The sequence below is a fragment of the Macrobrachium rosenbergii genome, chromosome 13 (genome assembly GCF_040412425.1).
Source record: "Macrobrachium rosenbergii isolate ZJJX-2024 chromosome 13, ASM4041242v1, whole genome shotgun sequence".
Taxonomy (NCBI): Eukaryota; Metazoa; Arthropoda; class Malacostraca; order Decapoda; family Palaemonidae; genus Macrobrachium; species Macrobrachium rosenbergii.
In genome coordinates, this window is record NC_089753.1 from 66,262,383 (window position 1) to 66,282,382 (window position 20,000).

Genomic DNA, 20,000 nt, shown 5'->3' on the forward strand with positions numbered 1-20,000 from the left:
TACAATTCTTTTGATGTTGACTCTCCAAGAAGCAGTTCTCAGGTTTCATGCTTGGCCAATTATTCTAATTTGTTTATGTGTATTGGCGTCTGCAACCTCTGGCGTGGGATCTTATATTTGAAAGTTCGGGATTAGACAATCTGCAACCCGTACGATAACTCACGCCCATGTGAGAATCGGCCCTGACCTTGAGGAGACGCCGAGTCGAACCAACGTAATTCCCGGAACTACATCCGGGGCACTTATACTCATATACGACGCCCGACGTCATCAGGGGACAGAGCCGATCCTTGAAGGAAATAAAGAACTAATAGTTTAAGTTTTTGGTATTAATTTAATTTCAAAGAGCATAATATGTTTTGAATAATTTTAGAAGCTCCTTATGAAATTTAGATTGTTAGGTAAAAAAACAGAGCTTGCATATATAGTAAGTTTAGGTACATTACATTTAGGCATTAAGGGTGCAAGTTTTTTATCAAGAACTTTTCTAATAACCTTAAATACTAAACGGGCAGGGAAACAGTTGTTATGAAAGTACTGCTTAAGGAAGAGAATTTCAGAATGAAAAGAAAGCCAGTTAGAAGTTAGAGATAGAGCCCGATGTACTAAGGTATGGACAGAGTTAATTTTAAAGTTAATAAAACAAGAACTATAAAAATTGGAGCCGAGACCAGTGAATGTACTTTTCCTAAAAATAGTCGTATTAAAATTGTCATTATCTTTCGTAACTAAAACATCAAGGAAAGCCAACTTACCGTCTTGTTCCTTTTCTATAGTAAAATTAATATTACTGTGAAAGTTGTTGGCTAGGTTTAAAAATCTATCAGCATCATACTCATTTTTCAGTAGAACGAATGTGTCGTCTATGTACCTGGCGTAAAATAAGGGGCAGAAAGACAAGGGGCACTCCTCCATTATGTGCTCCTCCAGGGAGCACATGAAAATATTAGCAAAGGTGGGACCGAGAGGAGACCCCATCGCCATCCCATCGATCTGTTTAAAAAGTTGGTTATTGAAAACAAATGCCGTGTCCAGCACGGCTAACTCTAAGAGTGTTTTAAAAGATTCATAATTAAAATTACAATATATAAAATCACGGGTGGGGAACAATTTGGTTAAAATAAGATTAATGGTCTCCCTCACAGGAACGTTAGTAAAGAGGGATTCAACCTCCAAACTGACCATATACAAATCTGAATCCTGTGAGAGGACCTTCGTTTCGTCTTCAGGTTTGTAAGGTATATTCATTTCGGGTCAAGGCCGATTCTCACATGGGCGTGAGTTATCGTACGGGTTGCAGATTGTCTAATCCCGAACTTTCAAATATAAGATCCCACGCTAGAGGTTGCAAGATGCCAATACAATACAACAACTTTAGAATAATTGGCCAAGCTAAGGAACCTGGAGAACTGCTTCTCTTGGAGAGTCTCAACATCAAAAGAATTGTACCGGCGCTAAATTGCCAATCATCGGCTGTTCCCCTATTCATAGCATGATGCGATTGTTTGTTTACATTTGTCCGCCTCCTCCTCCTCCTCCTGTTTTTATATGCCTTTTCTTTTAGTGTGTTTTCCTCTTTCATCCTGAGAGGTGCGCCTTCTGCTCTACCTTTTAAGTTTACTTTTAAGTTCCTTTTTATTAAGCTCAGTTTTTATTAAGTTCATTTTAAGTTTACATTTTAAGTTTTCTTTTACTGGTTCTTTAATGTGTAAATGTATTTAAGTGCGATTGTTTAAGTTCAACTGATTTTCTATTTTAAGTTTTTTTATGTTTTGTGTATATTTACTTTTAACTATGTATGCTGAATGTCCTTTTTAATTTAACTGTAGATGATGTCCTGATGATGTGACCACGGGTCGAAGCAACGTGAAGCAGATAAATGTATGTACTGGTTCTGTATGTGTTCCTGCGCCCTTCCTGCCTACTATAGTGCCTCCAAATGTGTGGATTATATATATATATATATATATATATATATATATATATTTATATATATATATATATATATATAATATATATATATATATATATATACATATATATATATATATATATATATAATATAATATATATATATATATATATATATATATATATATAAATATATATATATATATATATATATATAAATATATATATCTATATATATATATATATATATTATATATATATACATATACATACTATACATATACATATACATATATATATATATATATATATATATATGTATATATATATATATATATATATATATATATATATATTTATATATATATATATATATATATATAGTCATGCACTGGATTTATTTTCATAACACACTACCTTCTTACCATCTTTCTTCTAAGTCAGCGAAGTATTCGTCCATAGCGTCTCTTCCAGCAGCCCACAACTCACGATATTATTACTTAGAAGGGATATATATGAAATGTAATTATATCTCTCAGAAAGGCGTAATGGAGTCGAAATGGGCAGCTTCTTACTTTAATGATGAAAGTTAATTACATGCAAAAGTACAATTATGGTTAAAATTTTACCATCTTAAAAATCACTCTTGCTAGTCGAACTTCAGTGTATGTCTGGTTGAGTAGCTTGCAGTCGGGGTATGGTTAAGTAACCCACGGACAGTCTGGTTAAGTAGCCCGCAGTTAGAGTTTGGCTGGGACCAGGGAGTTAGGGGGAAGACCTGCGTCTTCTCGTTTTGGTGACTAGTGGCTGTAATGATCTTTCTCTGGCTCCTGGCTTCTGTGGAACCCATGGTTCTTCTTGCTATATTCTATCTTCTCCCCTGAAGTTTCCTCATTCGAAGATTTTATCTGTAAGGCTTCCCCTTGAAAAGCTTGATTGGGAAGGACAGTTTTGGGTGTTGTTAAAATCTCTCCTTAGAGTATTTGATTGGAAATTACTTCAGGAGGAGGTGTAAGTGACTCCTCCCTAGAATGTTTACTTGGAGAAGTGGTGAGCTGCTTCACTTTTTCCGGCCCCTTTTCATGGAAATTCATGTAAACGCCTCCTATTGAAGGTGGGATTATGGATATGGCTGTAATTTTAACTCTTGACGAGGTGCTAGGTAATGCTTGGTCAGCTAAATAGCGAGGGCACAGGTTCCAGATTTTATGATCAGTTTTATGGCCCTGGGTGCGATACACTCACTCACTGTTTTGAGTTCATGTAAGATGGTTTCCTGCGGTTAGCCTCACGATGCCTAACAACCGAGGCTTAATTGTTGTTCTCTTTCTCTCTCTTTCTCTCTCTCTCTCCTTTCTTTATTCTTTCTCTCTCTATCTTTATTCTCTCTCTCTCTCTCTCTCTCTCTCTCTCTCTCTCTCTCTCTGTTCTTTTTTTATGCTTCCCTATTTAATCTTTCTTTACATCACTCTGTCACGCTACCTCACACTGCCCTCAGTGTGTGATAAAAAAAATGTAGTTTAAATGGATATTTGTAAATTCATATACAAAACAAACTAATCATATGATTGCCCATAATGTAAGATATATAGATGTATGTAACACAAATGATAATACACATAAAATATTGAATAATTCATGTTAATACAACAATGGTAAAATAATAGATCAATAATATACTGTAGAAAATTCATATATTATACAATGAATCATTACTTAAAGAAATATTCATACACAATGAATTATAACATTGTAAAATGGTTAACTGCAATAGTGAATATATAATGAAAAATCAATAATATATAAAGAATTTGGTAGTAAATCATGTCTATAAGAACACTTTTCGTCTTCCTTGGCCCTTTTAATTTCTTTTATAATCTTTTCAATATTTGAAATTACTACACGTTTGACTAAAATTGTAAATACCACAATTACAATTAAAATGATGATTAAATTGAACAGAGACAAAATTGGTGAAACTTTTTCTTTCTAGTAAAAAACTTATCTACCAATGGTAATTCATTCAGCTGCTTTAATTCCAACTGAGACAAGTGAAACTTTTTGATATTCTTAGAATAGTTCATGTATGGGATATTTTTGTTAAAATTTAACACAGTGAAGATATGAGGTTTATAGTACAACTGGTTTGATATTACTAACTTGCAAGCCTTATCAAAAGCATGGACATTCTTGAAACTAACTTCTGTACTTAGATGTGGCAGTTGCTTATGGCTGTTACAGTATCTAGTGAAAATACAAAAAATGACTGTTCTAATAGGATGGAAACAATTCTGTGTTTGGATAAACTCGTACTTAACTCTTTTTCTTGAATTTTGTTGTCAATTATTTCTTGAATACAAGGACAGGCATTAGTAGTTTCGTAAAGGTGATCAAGGTTACAAATGTATTCTTTTTTCCTTAAAATTATGCAATCCCTTAATTGGGCATCAGTAATAAATGAGATCATTAACCCATGTTCTTCTAATGCAAAATGGATATTGTTGACATTTGAAATGATTACACTTTCTTAGCATGAATATCGTGACATTCGTTAAGCCTAGTCCTCGTTTGTTTCATAAGTAAGTCTAGTTTTCCATGCAATATAGTCATCATAATTATAAGTATGTCTGGGTGGTGTTGCATCATCTAGTAAGGTATTAGGTTATCTTTTCTGATATCCATACATAAGTAGTAATGGTGGTTTCTCCTATTGTCTCATTTACACTAGCCTTATAGTAGCTTCTCAGTCTTTAAGCTAAATCCCAGTCTTCTGTATTAGGTTTAACTAAAGTGTTCAGGATATCCTTTATTTTACGATTTGTTCTTTCTACTGCTCCCATTTGAACTTGATTTATATGCTGTTATTGGCGATGGTGCTCTCGTAAAATTCACATAATTTTCTTAAAGCTCACGGGTAAATTCAGCCTCGTTATCAGAAAGAAGAACTTGCGGACATGAATGTCTTGTGATAATTCTAGATTTAAGAGCTTCTGCTGCTGTAATTGCATCTCTGTTTCTTACTGGTACAATTTCTACATATCTGGTTAGATAGTCTAGAAAGACTAGTATCTGTTTATTCCCTCTAATAGTGGTAGGAAATGGAACTAAAAAATCCATGATAACTAACTGAAATGGATTTAGTGCTGATGGATATTTTTCAAGTGGAGCCTTTGGATTTACGTTACCCTTATTTCTATTACAAACTACACAATTTTGTACAAAGTTCTTGGCATCTTCACTACAATGTGGCCAAAAATAATTTCTGGTTATGATTCTGCTTGTCTTTTTAATACCTGGATGTCCTGCTAACTTATAGGGGTGTGTTAGTTCTAAAACTTCTCTGATTAGTGTTTTTGTGATGCATAGACGAGAATAACCATTCTTCTCTGTTGGCTTTTTATACAACAATCCATTCATTACTAAAATCAGGTTTAAAGATTCATCTGTCATTAACTGTTTCTATTATCTGTCTGATTTCCCATCATTTCCTTGATATTATTTTTTACTCTTTCTAAGTCTAAGTCTACTATGACAACTAAAACAGGTATTATTAGTGGTGATGCATTTCTCTGTTTCTTCTTGGGATCTGGATAATGCATCTGCTAGTGTATTAAATTTCTGAGACTATATCTGATTTCTCGAGCAAATTCTAACACACTAATGAACCATCTATTGAACTTCATGTTATTGTAAAGTTCTCTTTTTAAACATATCAGAAATGGGTTTGTGATCAGTAATTATATTGACTTTATGACCTAGAGAAGTATGTATAGAAATTCTTTAATCTCAGTATAATCTTCGTATTCTTTTCTGCCAGCCATTTTATAATTTCTTTCTGTGGATTTAAGACTCTACTGGCATAATATACTGCCCTCATTCCAGTTTTGTCTTTTTGTAGTAAAACAGCTCCTAGCCCTGTACTTGAGGCATCACAGGCCAAGTAAAAGTCTTTGGAGAAATCTGGGTAGACTAATACAGGATTCCTTGTCATTTTACTCTTTAGCGTTTGGAAGGCTATGCTCTTTATTCCATTCATATTTGACGTAAATGTTTGTTAATTCTGTTAATGGTTTGGTTATCGTTGCAAAACCTTTAATAAAAGGTCTATAGTAACCTACCATTCTTAGGAATCGTCTCAGTGCTTTCAAATGTGCGGGAGCTGGATATTCAACTATTGCCTTTATCTTGCCTTCTTGCATGCGTAGTCCATCTTCACTAATTACATGACCTAAGTATTCCAAAGATTTAATTAAGAATCGACATTTCTTTAATTTGATTTTTAGTCCTGCTCTTCTTAATCTTTCTAGGACTATTTGTAAAGTTTTGAGGTGACTTTCTAAATCTTTACTAAAAATGATAACGTCATCTAGGTAAACTGCAACATTTTCTATGTCTCCAAGAATTTGTAACGTTAAGCTAACAAAAGTTAAAGGAGCCGAAGTGAGTCCAAATGGCATGACTTCAAATTGTAAGTGTTCTTTATGTGTGCTGAAGGCTGTGTATGGTTTCGACTCTTCGTCTAAAGGTACTTGCCAATATCCACTCGCTAAATCTAAGGATGAAAAGATTTTTGCACCTCCTAATTGAGCTAACATATCTTGAATTACTGACATTGACATTCTATCTAGGATGGTGTTGGAATTTAATTTTCTATAATCTATCACGAGTCTCCAATTTCCATCATTCTTTGGAACAAGTAGCAATGGAGAATTATATGGAGATTTGGAAGGAATGAATACCCCATCTTTCTTCATTTCTTCTATCAAATTATCAACTATGGTGGCTTATTGGTAATCTGTAATTAGGAATAAAGAATGGTTTTGCTCCATCATGTCATAAAATTCTATGTTGTAGGAGATTTGTTCTGCCTAATTTATCTCCTATAGCTATTACATCTCTGTATTTTTCTAATACCTGAATTAATTTATTCTTGTTTTCTGGGAAATCTGTTTTATTCATCTCTTTGCTTAATTCAGACTTCTGACCAGTTACAGAGAAAAATGCTTATTCTTCTAGTGTTAGTAAGGGTTAATACGTATTCCTATGCAAAAGACAATGCCTGCATATAGTGTTAGTTTGTTATCTGAGTAGTTTTAGACATAAACTTCACAGAGTATTACCCTTCAGGTGAACAGTGATTGTATCATCCTGACAAATTCGAGCAATTCTTCATTTAATAACAGAACATCTTTAACCTCTATCTCTTCTTTTCCCCCTTAAATGTATTTTTGTTAAACGCTGGATGCAAAGTTACTATTAAAGTATGAACTCATGCTATTATCATCAGCAGTGCTTACGCAAACATATCTCTTCATCTTTTATATTTGTAAAGTAACAATGTTCTGTATATTCACTAGTTTCTTCAGTTGCTGCTATTACATTATTTATATCTGCTTTATTTATTTTATTTAATAACAATGCTTCATTTAGTAATTTATGTCTGTATATTTATCTGCGTAGGCGATTTGTTTTTCGTTATATTCAGAATCTGGGTGATCACCATTATTTGCATCTGGGTCATTTCTTTTTCGGAGTATATAGTTTCTTGATGTGCACATCTTCTTGATTCTCTGCTCTGCAATTGTGGGAATTTCTCTTTTCTATATTTTTCTATTTTATCTTGAGTGTTCTCTTGATGGTAATATATATTTTATGTATGTCTTTCTCACCAGCCGTCTCAGACCATTGATCAGATTTGGGTGAAACTTTTCTTCTTCGAGCATAAAGCATATGCTCCTTTGATTATCCTGTTTCAGGCTAATCCTTCCTTCTCTAGTCCAGGATAATTCCACATCTCTTCAGTAGGTTAAATGAGAACAATGCTTGTGGGGAAAAATCATCTTCCTAGAACTAGAAAACTTTCAACAGTTTGCATGTGACGAAATGTCTATTTCTAAGTTCACATTTCTCTTTTAATCTGTTTACCTACTCCTTTTATCGTTCCTGCTTTGGCCTGAATTAGCGTTTCTTTAATACCTAAGTATCTGGTTTAAGTTATTTTATCTATTATGTTTACAGTGCTACCTGAATCCATGAGTACAGTACATATCTTTCCATTTATGGGAACTTTAATGATTGGGCGTTTGCTGCTTAAATCAATTACTTCTTTATTGTTTTCCTTAAACCAGCAATTCCTGGTTAAATGTCCTACTTTCTTGCAAATCGTGCAGATCCTAGGCCTTCTGCACTCGTTTGTGGAATGATTGGTATACCCGCAGTTTCCACAGGCTGTCTTTGCTCTCGCTCCTTGAGCGGGATAGTTCACTTGGGTTGAATTATTTGTGTTTGAGTATTGACCATATTTATAAGGTTTGGGAGGACCACCCTTTGTTCGATTCTGTCTTCCTTTCTGGTTTGGATTCCATTTTCTTTTAATATTCTGGGCATATTTTCCTTGAAGGGTAGTTGGTCTATTCCCTACTTGTCTGGAATTATCATAGATCTTATTATTCATTTTAAAGGTAGGATTATTAATACTGCCTTTCCTTTCAGTTTGTGTTTCTGTTATTCCTACAGATTCTTTGGAGAGATTTATCTATAACATATTTCTTCTCTCATGGTTTTCAATGTTTGAAGGCTGTCTTTCTTTGGATCAATTTTTATTTTCCTGAGAGCCTTCTTTTCATCTTCTCCTAGGGCATTATATTGAAATGACAAGTAATTCAAAACATGTCTTAGATCAACTAAATTATTGTCATTATCACCAAATTGTGTCTTATCTCCTATGGTGATGCCTGTTTTCTTTAAGTCTTTTGTTATTTTATCTATTGCATTCTCAACACTTTTGTACAGATTAGCTATTTTTTCACATTGCGGATTAAGGAATCTGGTTATGTTATATAAACTGTCAGTCTTATTTACTGGTTCCCAGAGTGATAAACAAATTTCTTTGAATTCTGCATAGTTATTAAGTTTGCTAAAAACTCATGGAATTCAAGTTTTGTGGGCGTCACCATGTTCTGAACACTTGAGAATCAGGCTTCATTTATTTTGGCTCTTTCATCTATTGTTCCTGAAGATATGCGACTATCTGCATCTGAGAGCCAAAGATTTACTGCATAAGATTCGAGTCGACTTTTATCAGGATTTGAATTATCCACCTGCCCACAGAAGCGTGTGGCTGTTGTTATTACAGCGGCTTGATTCTAATAGCAATATTGGAAGGTACAAGTATTATTAGTATTGTTACTATTGTTATTACTGTTAATATTATTAGTATTATTAACACTATTTTGGTTCTGGTTAGTTGTGTTATTATTGTCAGTATTTCTTTGCACTAAAGTTGAGTGGGAAACTAGTCTTGGAATTCGGCTACTTCTGAGTGTTGACGGTCTTAAATTGTACGGTGAATGGCTAACTGTGTTCAGTAATTCGTCAAAGACTCTTTGCATTTTACAATAAAATTATTCAAATCAAGTACATCACTTCATATGTCTATATAAAAAATGTTACACCATGCACACAGTACCACAAAATAAAAGAAACTATCAAAACATAATAGTCCCAAAATTAAATTCTTAAATTGATTTCAAGTGCACAAGTAAAATAAATCCTTCAAAAGTAATTATTCAAATACACAAAAAAAAATCTTATGTGAAATTGGGCATCATGTAAAAAAAAAAATCCATCACAATGAGCACACAAATTTGCATATAATTACTCAAAATATTTATCACCACTCGAGTGAAAAAAATAAGAATTACCTTTCTGAATTATTTACCGAACAAATAATTATCATAGAGAGAGTAATAATTGTAATTACATTTACTAAAAAAATTTAATTAACTAGAGAGAGAGTTTCCTTAATTTTCAATTTGATAAAGAGATGTTAAACAATCTTTACTCTATTATAAAATTTAAAATTCTTCACTCCCTTACACATTTAAAGAGAGAGAACAGTAAATCTCACTTTCTTGATAACTTACAGGTTGTTGTTATTACAGAATTCTTTGGTAGTCATCAAGTTGTTTTTCTGTTGTTGTTGCCTTCGGAGCTTCATTAAAACACTGCATTGTTTCTGTTACACTTGTGGCAATAGTTTGTTAAAACCCACTCATGCCTGTTGTTGCTGATCAATGTGCTGGCTCACTGTTTTGTGGTAAATTGCTCTATGTGTTTTGCTTCTCTGTTGTGCACCATTACAGTTTATGTTCACTTCTGTTTGACGCTTTATTGCAGGATTTTATTTCTTCATATAAGTTCTTCTTGTAATCGTAAATCTAAGTTCGTTTTGTAGATTTTTATTTCCTGTAACCTAAGTAATTGCAATGTTTCTGTTAATGTCTGTTTGTTTCGTCTCGCCTTCTGGATCCTATAGCCTGCCACCAAATTTATGTCATGCACAAGTTTATTTTCATAACTTGTGTGACATATTATTGTTCCCTTCTTACCTGCGTCTTTCTTCTAAGTCGGCGAAGTATTTGTCCACAGCATCTCTTCTGTAAGTCAAGCTCCCACGATATTATTATTACTTAGAAGGGATATATATGAAATAACAATTATATCTCTCAGACAGGCGTAATGGAGACGAAATGGGTAGCTTCTTAACTTTATGATGAAGGTTCAAATTATAAAAAAATACAATTACAGTTTACAGTTTACTATCTTAAATCACTCTTGCTGAACTGGTTATGTCTGGTTAAGTAGCCTGCGGTCTGGGTATGGTTTGGACCACGGAGCTAGGGGGAAGATCTGTGTCTTCTTGTTTTGGTGACTAGTGGCTGTAATGATCTTTCTCTGGCTTCTGGTTTCTCTGGAACCTCTGGTTCTTCTTGCTATCTTCCATCTCCTCCCTTGAAGTTTCCTCATTGGAAGATTTTATCTGGCAAGGCCTCCCCTCAGGCTGGCTGATTGGGAGGACAGTTGTAGGTGTTGTTAAAATCTTTCCTTAGAGGATTTGATTGAAATGACTTCAGGAGGAGGTGTAAATGACTCCTCCCTAGAATGTTTAATTGTGGTGAAGTGGTGAGCTACTTCACTTTGTCAACCAACACCATGTGGAAATTCGTGTAAATGACTCCTATTAGGCGGGATTATGGATATGGCTGGAATGTTAACTCTTGACGAGGTGCTAGGTAATGCTTGGTCAGCTAAATCGTGAGGGCATAGGTTCCAGATTTTATGATCAGTTTCATGGCCATGGGCGCGATACACTTGCTCACTGTTTTGAGTTTGTGTAAGACGGTTTCCTGCGGTTAGCTTACTTGACATTTCTAGCCTCGCAATGCATAACAACCAAGGCTTAATTGTTGTTCTCTTTCTCTCTCTCTCCACTCTTTATTCTTTTCTCTCTCTGTCTTTATTCTCTCTCTCTCTCTCTTTCTCTCTATTCTTTTCGTTATGTTTCCCTATTTAATTTTTCTTTACTATATATAAATATATATATATATATATATATATAAATATATATATATATATATATATATATATATATATAAGAAGATGGAGAGAACCTGTTAACTGGAGTGACGTAGCGGCCGACATCTGGAATATTCCTTTAATGGTATAAAAACCACTGCTCTGTAACTTAATTCACTCATTACCTGTCAGCTGAGGAAGACAGTTGCCTCCGAAATATAACGCTATAATTTCTAACCTATTGCTGTATTTATGGGCTCCTTTTATTAGGTGGAATTCTGTTTTAACAGAAGATATTTACAGTCACACACACACACACACACACACACACATATATATATATATATATATATATATATATATATATATATATAATGAGACACCTCTCGGGTTCTGATTTTCTGCTTTAGGAAAATTTGTTCACTTTATATAGTAGTATAAAAGGCACTGTAAAGTAAATGGCTGCTATATTGTCATTATTACCTGTAACTAAGGAATATTATTTTCAAATAATAATTAAAGAAACCAGTTTTCAAAGCAGTGTTACGAAATGGAAATACTGTTTGTGAAAAAAAGAAAATGAAAACAAAGAGATAGAAAATGTTAAACAAGCTCTTGAACACACGTAAAAAGAAAACATTGTAAAAAGGAAACTCCTCTTTTCAAGGGCAACACACAGCACCCCAGAAGCAGTGGCAGATAAGCATCAATGCCACTGCCAGATGCACTGCTTGTCGGTTTCGAAGTAAAGAAAACATATACTGTTAATCTGCATCTTTATTTGACCTAAAGGATTCGAAACATATCTGGTAATGGTGACCTAACTGATATCAGTTACATGCACATCTTGTTTCCAACAGCTGACGAATCTATATTTAAAAAAACGATTGGAAGTGGATTATATGATTGAGGGTTTTATTATTTGGATTACTCTTGTCCGTTAAAAAAAATCGCACAATTGATATTGCCTGTTATAAACTCAGTGACAATATTCCAGAGTGTCTTCCACAGGATTCGTTTTTATTTACTTGATAAGATAACATCCACTTTCAGTGTGAAGTTATTGATATTTCCATCAAGGAAGTTTCGTCTGTTGGTTGTTTTGTATGTCTGTCTGTAAGCTTGATTGTGTGAAACTGGGGAAAGAACTTTTACGATTTCTTTGTAAGATATCCCTACGAAATTAATTTTTATTTACCTGTGTTTATTGTTAGTGTGACTGAAGTGTGCATATAGAAGACATTTTCTGTTGGTGAAAGAAAGGTTAAATGGCGTATTGCATTAGTTAACAAAATGCTATACGCCATTAATGTGTTGCATTTTTTGGTAACTATGGTATCTGCGTAATTTTTTTTATTAAAGCGAACACAATTGATGCAGGGTATAATAGATGGGTATTTTGATAATTTTAGCGACGGTTAATCTCTTATTTCTCCTTTAGAATTATTGTTGATATTAATGTCTTTGTAATTACACATTGGGGAAACAGGTTCCATAGCTCTGTATATGTCACTTCAGTCTTTCCTTACCTCACGAACGACAAATAGATATTTATAAAAATTTCGTATGATCTTTGCTCTAGCAAAAAGCTATAGAATGAACTATTTTGAATACATTCATTTTTCTCTATATAACAAAAATTGAGTTTTAGTCACTTAATCTGTACCGAACTGAATGAATGCCTAATGTTTAAATACAATAAAAATTCATTCCTAAACTGCTGAAACCTGGTGTACTTTTCCTTTGGTTAAAAGGTGAAAAAACATTTGTGAAGAAATTACAACTGTTTCAATATTAATTTAATATCTTGTTTATTAACTATTTTCGTAGCTTTTGTTTTTGTTATTTTTATTCCTTCACTTTGGCATTCAACGCTGTTGCACTTGCTTTGCAAACCACTCGTCTTTTTTTAAGCTTGGTTGTTTCTGCACGTTAATAGGTTCTAACATTTTTATATTAATGAAATACTAGTTCGAACTGATATATACATGCGTACGAGCTCTCAGAAGCCAGAACATGTAAGAACAAGCGTGATCGAGAGGTAAATCTGGAATTAAAAAGAAAAAGAAAAATGTAAACTAAGAAAAACACAAAGTTGAGAACTGATATGAAGAGAAAAAACCTCTGATAACTTGAAAAATAGAGAAACAAGCTACGAACATAGATTAAAAAGGTGAGCAATAATTGCTTTGTAAGTATCATAAATCCTATTACCTTCCGATGAAAATCACTTATTTGACAAATTACATTATAAGCAGAATTTGAGGTGAAAATTAGATTTTCTTCTAAAACTGATTCATTAATACCACTAATTGTTTTGGTATCTGTTTGTCCGAAAGATTAACAACTACCTTTACTAAATAACCAGAGATAGCACACACACACACACACAGAGTGAGAGAGAGAAGGGAGTTGTTATTACTCGTGCAAACAACTCCCTAAACATCAGTAAGACTGCCATTGCAGAAGAGGTTGTTAAGATGATTACCAAAATATACGGTTAATTAAAATCTTGTTAGAAAGTCCAGCTTTCATAAGATGTACATATCAAGCAAGTTATTTTTAGTTCTTAAATGAAGCAGTCCAGAAAATGTAGTTTATTTATCTTCGCAAAAATTGTGTTAGGATATTTTTTTTATGAAATATCACAGAGATGATAATTTTACAATAATAATAACATACTTAGTTTGGTTTTAATGTGTCATTGTTTGCAATAGAAACATACACATTTTACAACAGTTTGTTTTAAATTCACTTGCCTCTGTCAACGAAGGCTGTGGAAACTGTTTGGATTCTTTACCAAAGGTGGACATGGGGACTTCAAACAAGTGGTCAGATTTTATGAGAAAAAGGCAGTTAACTCTTGGGGAAAAGGGACTTTGTAGACATGAGTTCCAAACCCTATGCGCCATAACCGTATATTTTGGTAATCATCTTAACAGCCTCTTCTACAATGGCAGTCTTACTGATGTTTATAACCCTTCTTAACCTGTAAGATTTTTGCTAGGATTCCGATAATTAACCGCTTGTCGATAACAATGTGCTCTTGGGGGTTTGACTAGTGAAGGTATGAGCGCTGTTTACTTCTCCAGTGTGATTCTAAATTGATTTTATTTGCATCTTTCTCGCTAATGAATTAGTGTAATCGTAGGTTTAAAGATTTAAATTTTTATTTGTTTGTTTGTTTGTTTTTGTTTGGAATGCAATTCAAGTGTCTCATCATTTATAAAAGTCTCACTAATGAATTTCTATATACTATGGTTTAAGGATTTCATATTTTTTTGGGGGGAGGGGTTGTAAATCACGAATTTAATCTTCACTTATGACCTCACAAATAAATCTGCACGTATTCTGTGTTAGGGATTTGTCTTTTTTCTAGCGATGTAAGTAGTGAATTTAAACATCATTTTATTTAATAATCTGATAAATTAAAGATTTCAGTTTCTTTTTGGGGGGTTGGGCGAGGGGTGGCCGTGCTATGCAATTCATGAGTTTCATCATTATTTATATCCTTTTTGTAGATTTTGCAATTATTCTATCTACGGTTTTTAGGAACTATGAAGTACGATGACGCGTTGGGTTGGGGCTGTTGGGGGGGGGGGGGATTTATGGATGGTCAACATACCACTGAAACTAGTTTGATTATGAGCAAATGTTAATCACAAATTTGATATCCATTTTCTCACGATAAAATTTTTTAAACAATAAGTTTAAGCTTTTCATATCTACCTTTTATTCCATTCACGAATTTGATGCTATTAATAAATTTTACATCTAGTTTAAGATTTCAGGTGTTTTTACTTCGGGGTGGTTGTCCAAAGTAATTCACGAATTTGTTCCTTATTTATAACTTTTTCACGAATGACTCTGCACATTTTTATCTTAAAGATTTTTTTTTTTGTGGATGTGTAATATGACTCATGAAACTAAGTCATGCTTTATATCATCGTTAATAAATTTGCCAGTTTTCAGGTTGATAGTTTTTTTTTTTTTTTTGCTGTAAAATGGGAGGTAATCATTTACATTTTTTTCTTATTAAATCTACGCAACTTTCTGGTGTCATTTATGTTTTAATATTCAATTATACCCTTCTTACCCGTAAAGCATTGCTCCTATCTATAAAAGAGACAGAAAAAAACAGCTACTTTGAAGAACACTTCAAAGGAGAAAGAAGCGAGAATGACTTGATGCTCATAGATCCCTGGGCGCTGAGAGATCACTTCTGCCTCGTTTGCTATCCTCTACAGACGTTGCTAAGACGAGATACATAATGAAGCAGCCGACCTTCTAGCCGTCTTACCACTTATATCACGTTGTTAAGGAGGGAATGGTCGTCTTTTGCTCTCTCAAAGAATTTATGCCAGATGAACTGAAGAGCTCACTTCAGTCGTCTAACACCTCGTACAAATCTTGACAAACTGAGGAGATATTTTACTTCGAAACAGTGGGTGTTTTATAAGGTCTTCTTCGCACTGTTCATGTATATGATGTGCTAAAGTATTCTAAGACAAGATTATACATTCTTAGAAGTGCTGGTTTGACTAAGAGCAATAAAAAAAAGCTAAGGAGCGAGAGGAATGATACTATTATCAGTATTATTAAAATGTGCAAGTTTTCAGAATGGAAAGCATTTAAAGCATTTAACTTGCAGTGAAAAATCCTATAGAGCAAAATGCGCATGTGAAAATGTGTTACTAAAAACAAAGCAATAGAATAACAACCAAATTAAATGTACAATTAATTGGACTAATAATTCTATCTGTTTACAATACAGAAATGCTTAGTGTTCTTGGCAACAATACGTATTCAGACCATACAACATCAATATTTTTTTTCCTTCCAAAGGTCAGGAGCTTAATTCCCGTTCTGACTATTCTTGGAAGAAAAGTCTCATATTTTTAGTAAAATGCCTACCCCATTATTAAATAGAAGTTGTAACGAAGAGGAGTCGGATGGAACAATAGATGTTTAGTAAAATTTATTATTATTATTATTATTATTATTATTATTATTATTATTATTATTATTATTATTATTAATTTCTGTTTTCCAACTAAGTTAAAATCCAATTGGAAAAAGAAGAATGTCTGAAGCCAATTGTTCCAAACATGAAACGAAACAGTGTGCGAAAGGGATACAGAAATAGAAAATAAACAATAGAGGAGAGATAAAAGAGAAAACATATAACAAAAAAATTTTGGTTCATTAACGTTTAAGCGCACCAGCGAAAATATTTTTATATATCTGTCATTATTATTCTGATTCACTAATACTTGTGGAATCTATTCCGTCTTGTAACTCGTCTCTAAAGCAAGTTGCAAGTTTCTTGTATGTTTAAGAAGCAATCAGCGCTTTTTCATCCCTTTTACCGTACCTCCGTTTACATTCCCTTCCTTCCACCTTACTTTCCACCCTCTCCTAATTTTTGTTTCAATATTATTTTCAACGCTGAATGACCTCACAGGTCCCAGCGCTTGGCCTGTGGCATAAATTCTATATTCCATTTTTTTTTCTTATTTACAAAGTAAATGCCTTGTCATATTTCTTGAACAATTGTTGTTAGGATATGATCTAATCTGCAATAATTCCGCCCTCTCTCTCTCTCTCTCTCTCTCTCTCTCTCTCGCTTTCTTTTGTCCGTAGAGTTTAATTTGTTCTGTTTCCACTAACCATCTGCCTGAGTGTGTCTCCTTATCAGCGATATTGTTTTCCCAATTCAAAAACTTGCATTTACCCACCAATCGGTACGAAATTATGTTGGTTATCTGGTATTTTGCCCATCATTAATATAACATCATTAGCACATCCATTAAAGATACATTGTCTGAGCCTCATTATCTTCGAAGCTTATGGTACTGTTTAGCACATAACCGCTTCACATTAATATCATGTATAATGCCACCTGCAATAATTTTTTTTTCCATTATTCATAAAGAGCGGCACTGTGCCGTTGCACTCGCCAAAAGTTCGGTGTCATTAACGTTTAGTGAAATATTATCTCAACATAAAAATACATTGCTGGAAAAGTGCTTGATGGATATATGGTCTTTGTAAATGCGGTAATCCTTACCACACACACACACAATATATATATACCTATATATATATATATACACAATATATAACTATATATATATATATATATATATATTATAACAAATATGGTGTTTTAAAGACTGTATCCTTCAGGTACAACCCTGTTATGGAAATGGCAAAATATATACAGTAGAAAGCATAACTGGGTCATACTTGCTCAGGTTTAATAGTCTCCACTGAAACACAGCCTTCCTGTCCCAGTCAGCTAGGACTATCGCTAACAATTCCTCGGTTAAGTAAAAGGGCGTCAATCTAGCAACTTCACCCGTAAAGGCTTTCTGAGAAAGCAAAAGTCGTTCCCTTATGACAACATACCCTCCAAAACGAGGAAACTGGTGCATGGTAAGAAGAAATCCACATACACACAGATACAACAAAACATTGTAAATCGGTTTTTACTAGTAACTCTTTCCAAATTGCTCTAATTTCCTTCGCAGAAAAAGAAACAAAAACGCCTGTATGACTAAGTTTCTCGTATTTATTCAAGGTAAGTATTGTTAGCTGCTGTGGTGGTGTTATCATTAGAAATGAAAGCCCTGTAGTAAAAAAAAAAAAAAGGAAACAGTTGAATTACAATTGCAAATAAGACAAAAATGATAAGGATATTAAAAATATGCCTGGCTTATTTCTCAAGAAATTATCTCAGTCACGACTACGGATAGGATAAATCTGGAACAACGTCTTATTTCGTTTTAGGAAAAAGTCTGCAGTGATAGATATGAGAGAAAAAGTGTGCACGATTAATGGAAATACTTATTTTGGAAATTCATGAATCTCTCACTGATGCAGATTTTCTTTTTATTTTTATTATTAACTTTTTACATCAGTTTGCAATGTTTTGGGCTTAGGATCGCATTTCTCATTTGTTGCCCAAAATGAATGTTAGTTCAGTACGAAATAATAATAATAATAATAATAATAATAATAATAATAATAATAATAATAATAATAATAATAATAATAATAATAATAATAAGGGAGGAGACCTTCTCGAAGGGCAGTAGCGTTGAAAATTATAACTGTTTCCATGGCATTTAATTTGTATAGTGTTCTCTCTTCGTCTTTTAATCTTCTTTTCATCAGCATGTCGCAGGTACATCAGATTTTATAAGAACATTGCTTTCCTACTGCCAGTTATTTATGGAGTTCCGGGTTTGTCGTTCGACCAAACGATTTGCGAAATTGTTATTTATAAGAATTTGTGTGGAACTTTCGCTCTCCTTCGTGGTTTCTCTCCATGCGGAGCGCAGTGTATGGTCGCAGCGGACGAAGGCATACACTACAGACCTTTTATACCTGTCTGGGCTCTCACTGGACCCATTACAGCACAGACTCGGGTTTGTGGACTTTTTATAAACCGTCATGGTACAACGCGTTGGAGTCTGCTGTACCCGAACGTCCAGGAAGGGGAGGGCACCATCATCACTCCGTCCGCACGTAAAGCGGAAGACGGAGCATTTTACGAAAGTCATTCTTAATGTTTCAAGATCTTATTTGTCCGCTCTTGTAAAGGTGTCATCTATGTAACGATGGTATTGAGGAGGGCAGGGGTTCTTACTGAAAACCCTTTCCTCTACGACACTCATGTAGAAATTGGCAAATAGAACTCCTAAAGGAATCCCATTGCCACGTCGTCAACTGGCAGTCAAGATGCCCACTGTGGGTGGTGAAGCGGGTTTTCTTGGTATATGTTTCAAGAAGAGCTTTTAGGTTTTCTTCGGGGATGTTCAAAGCCTGTGTCCTCATATATATATATATATATATATATATATATATATATTCTGTTGAGGAATATACTCAATCGTCCCATCGGCTGGAACGTTCGTGAAGAGGCTCTCGACGTCTAGAGAGGCGATAATACCTGTGGCCGGAGAGTCTTGAAGTTCACGTAAAAAGTCAGTAGATGACAGGAGACAGTATCTGTCAGGAATATCTGGTGTGGGGAGACCACTGAGTCTCTTTGCGATGTTGTATGTCGGAGTTGGCATTTGACTTATAATCAGACGTAGAGGGTTACCAGGCTTGCGGTTTTTTACAGTGCAGTGAATATACCCTGGATTAAAGTCGGTCTGGCCAAGAAGCCCAGAGCGACTTTAATCTAAATGCAAAACTCAACGATGGCATGAATAAAACAGTAAACTGTTGGGCCGTGATTTCCTTTATGAATCGTGATCTTGGAATTACGTGAATATTTTCAGGAATATTTTACCATAGAAAAACAAAAATAGAGGAAAAGCAAAAGTTAGTTGTTTAATACTAAGGCTCCTACATTTTAAATTTGATCTTGAACGGAATAGTTAAAATGCGAAGTCATTATGGCATTAGACGTACAAGATGTCTACTCGTCGGTTTATTTCTGTTAAAAAGTTATTTTTTTAGGGTGAATACAGGACAAGCCAATAGACCAGAATAAAAAAAAAAAAAGTAAGCCTCTCACTCTCTCTTCCTTTCTCTAAGTAGCTGTCCAGGTGACTCACCTTTTATTTGCTCTAATGAGCTATCGGAATTCGTCTAAAATCTTCCATGTTGAAAGAATTCATAGCCTCTTATTAAAGATGTTAGAGCAGGAAATAATAAAATATGAAGATTTCAATCAAATTGTAATTAATATACGTCACATTTTCATTTAATCGGAA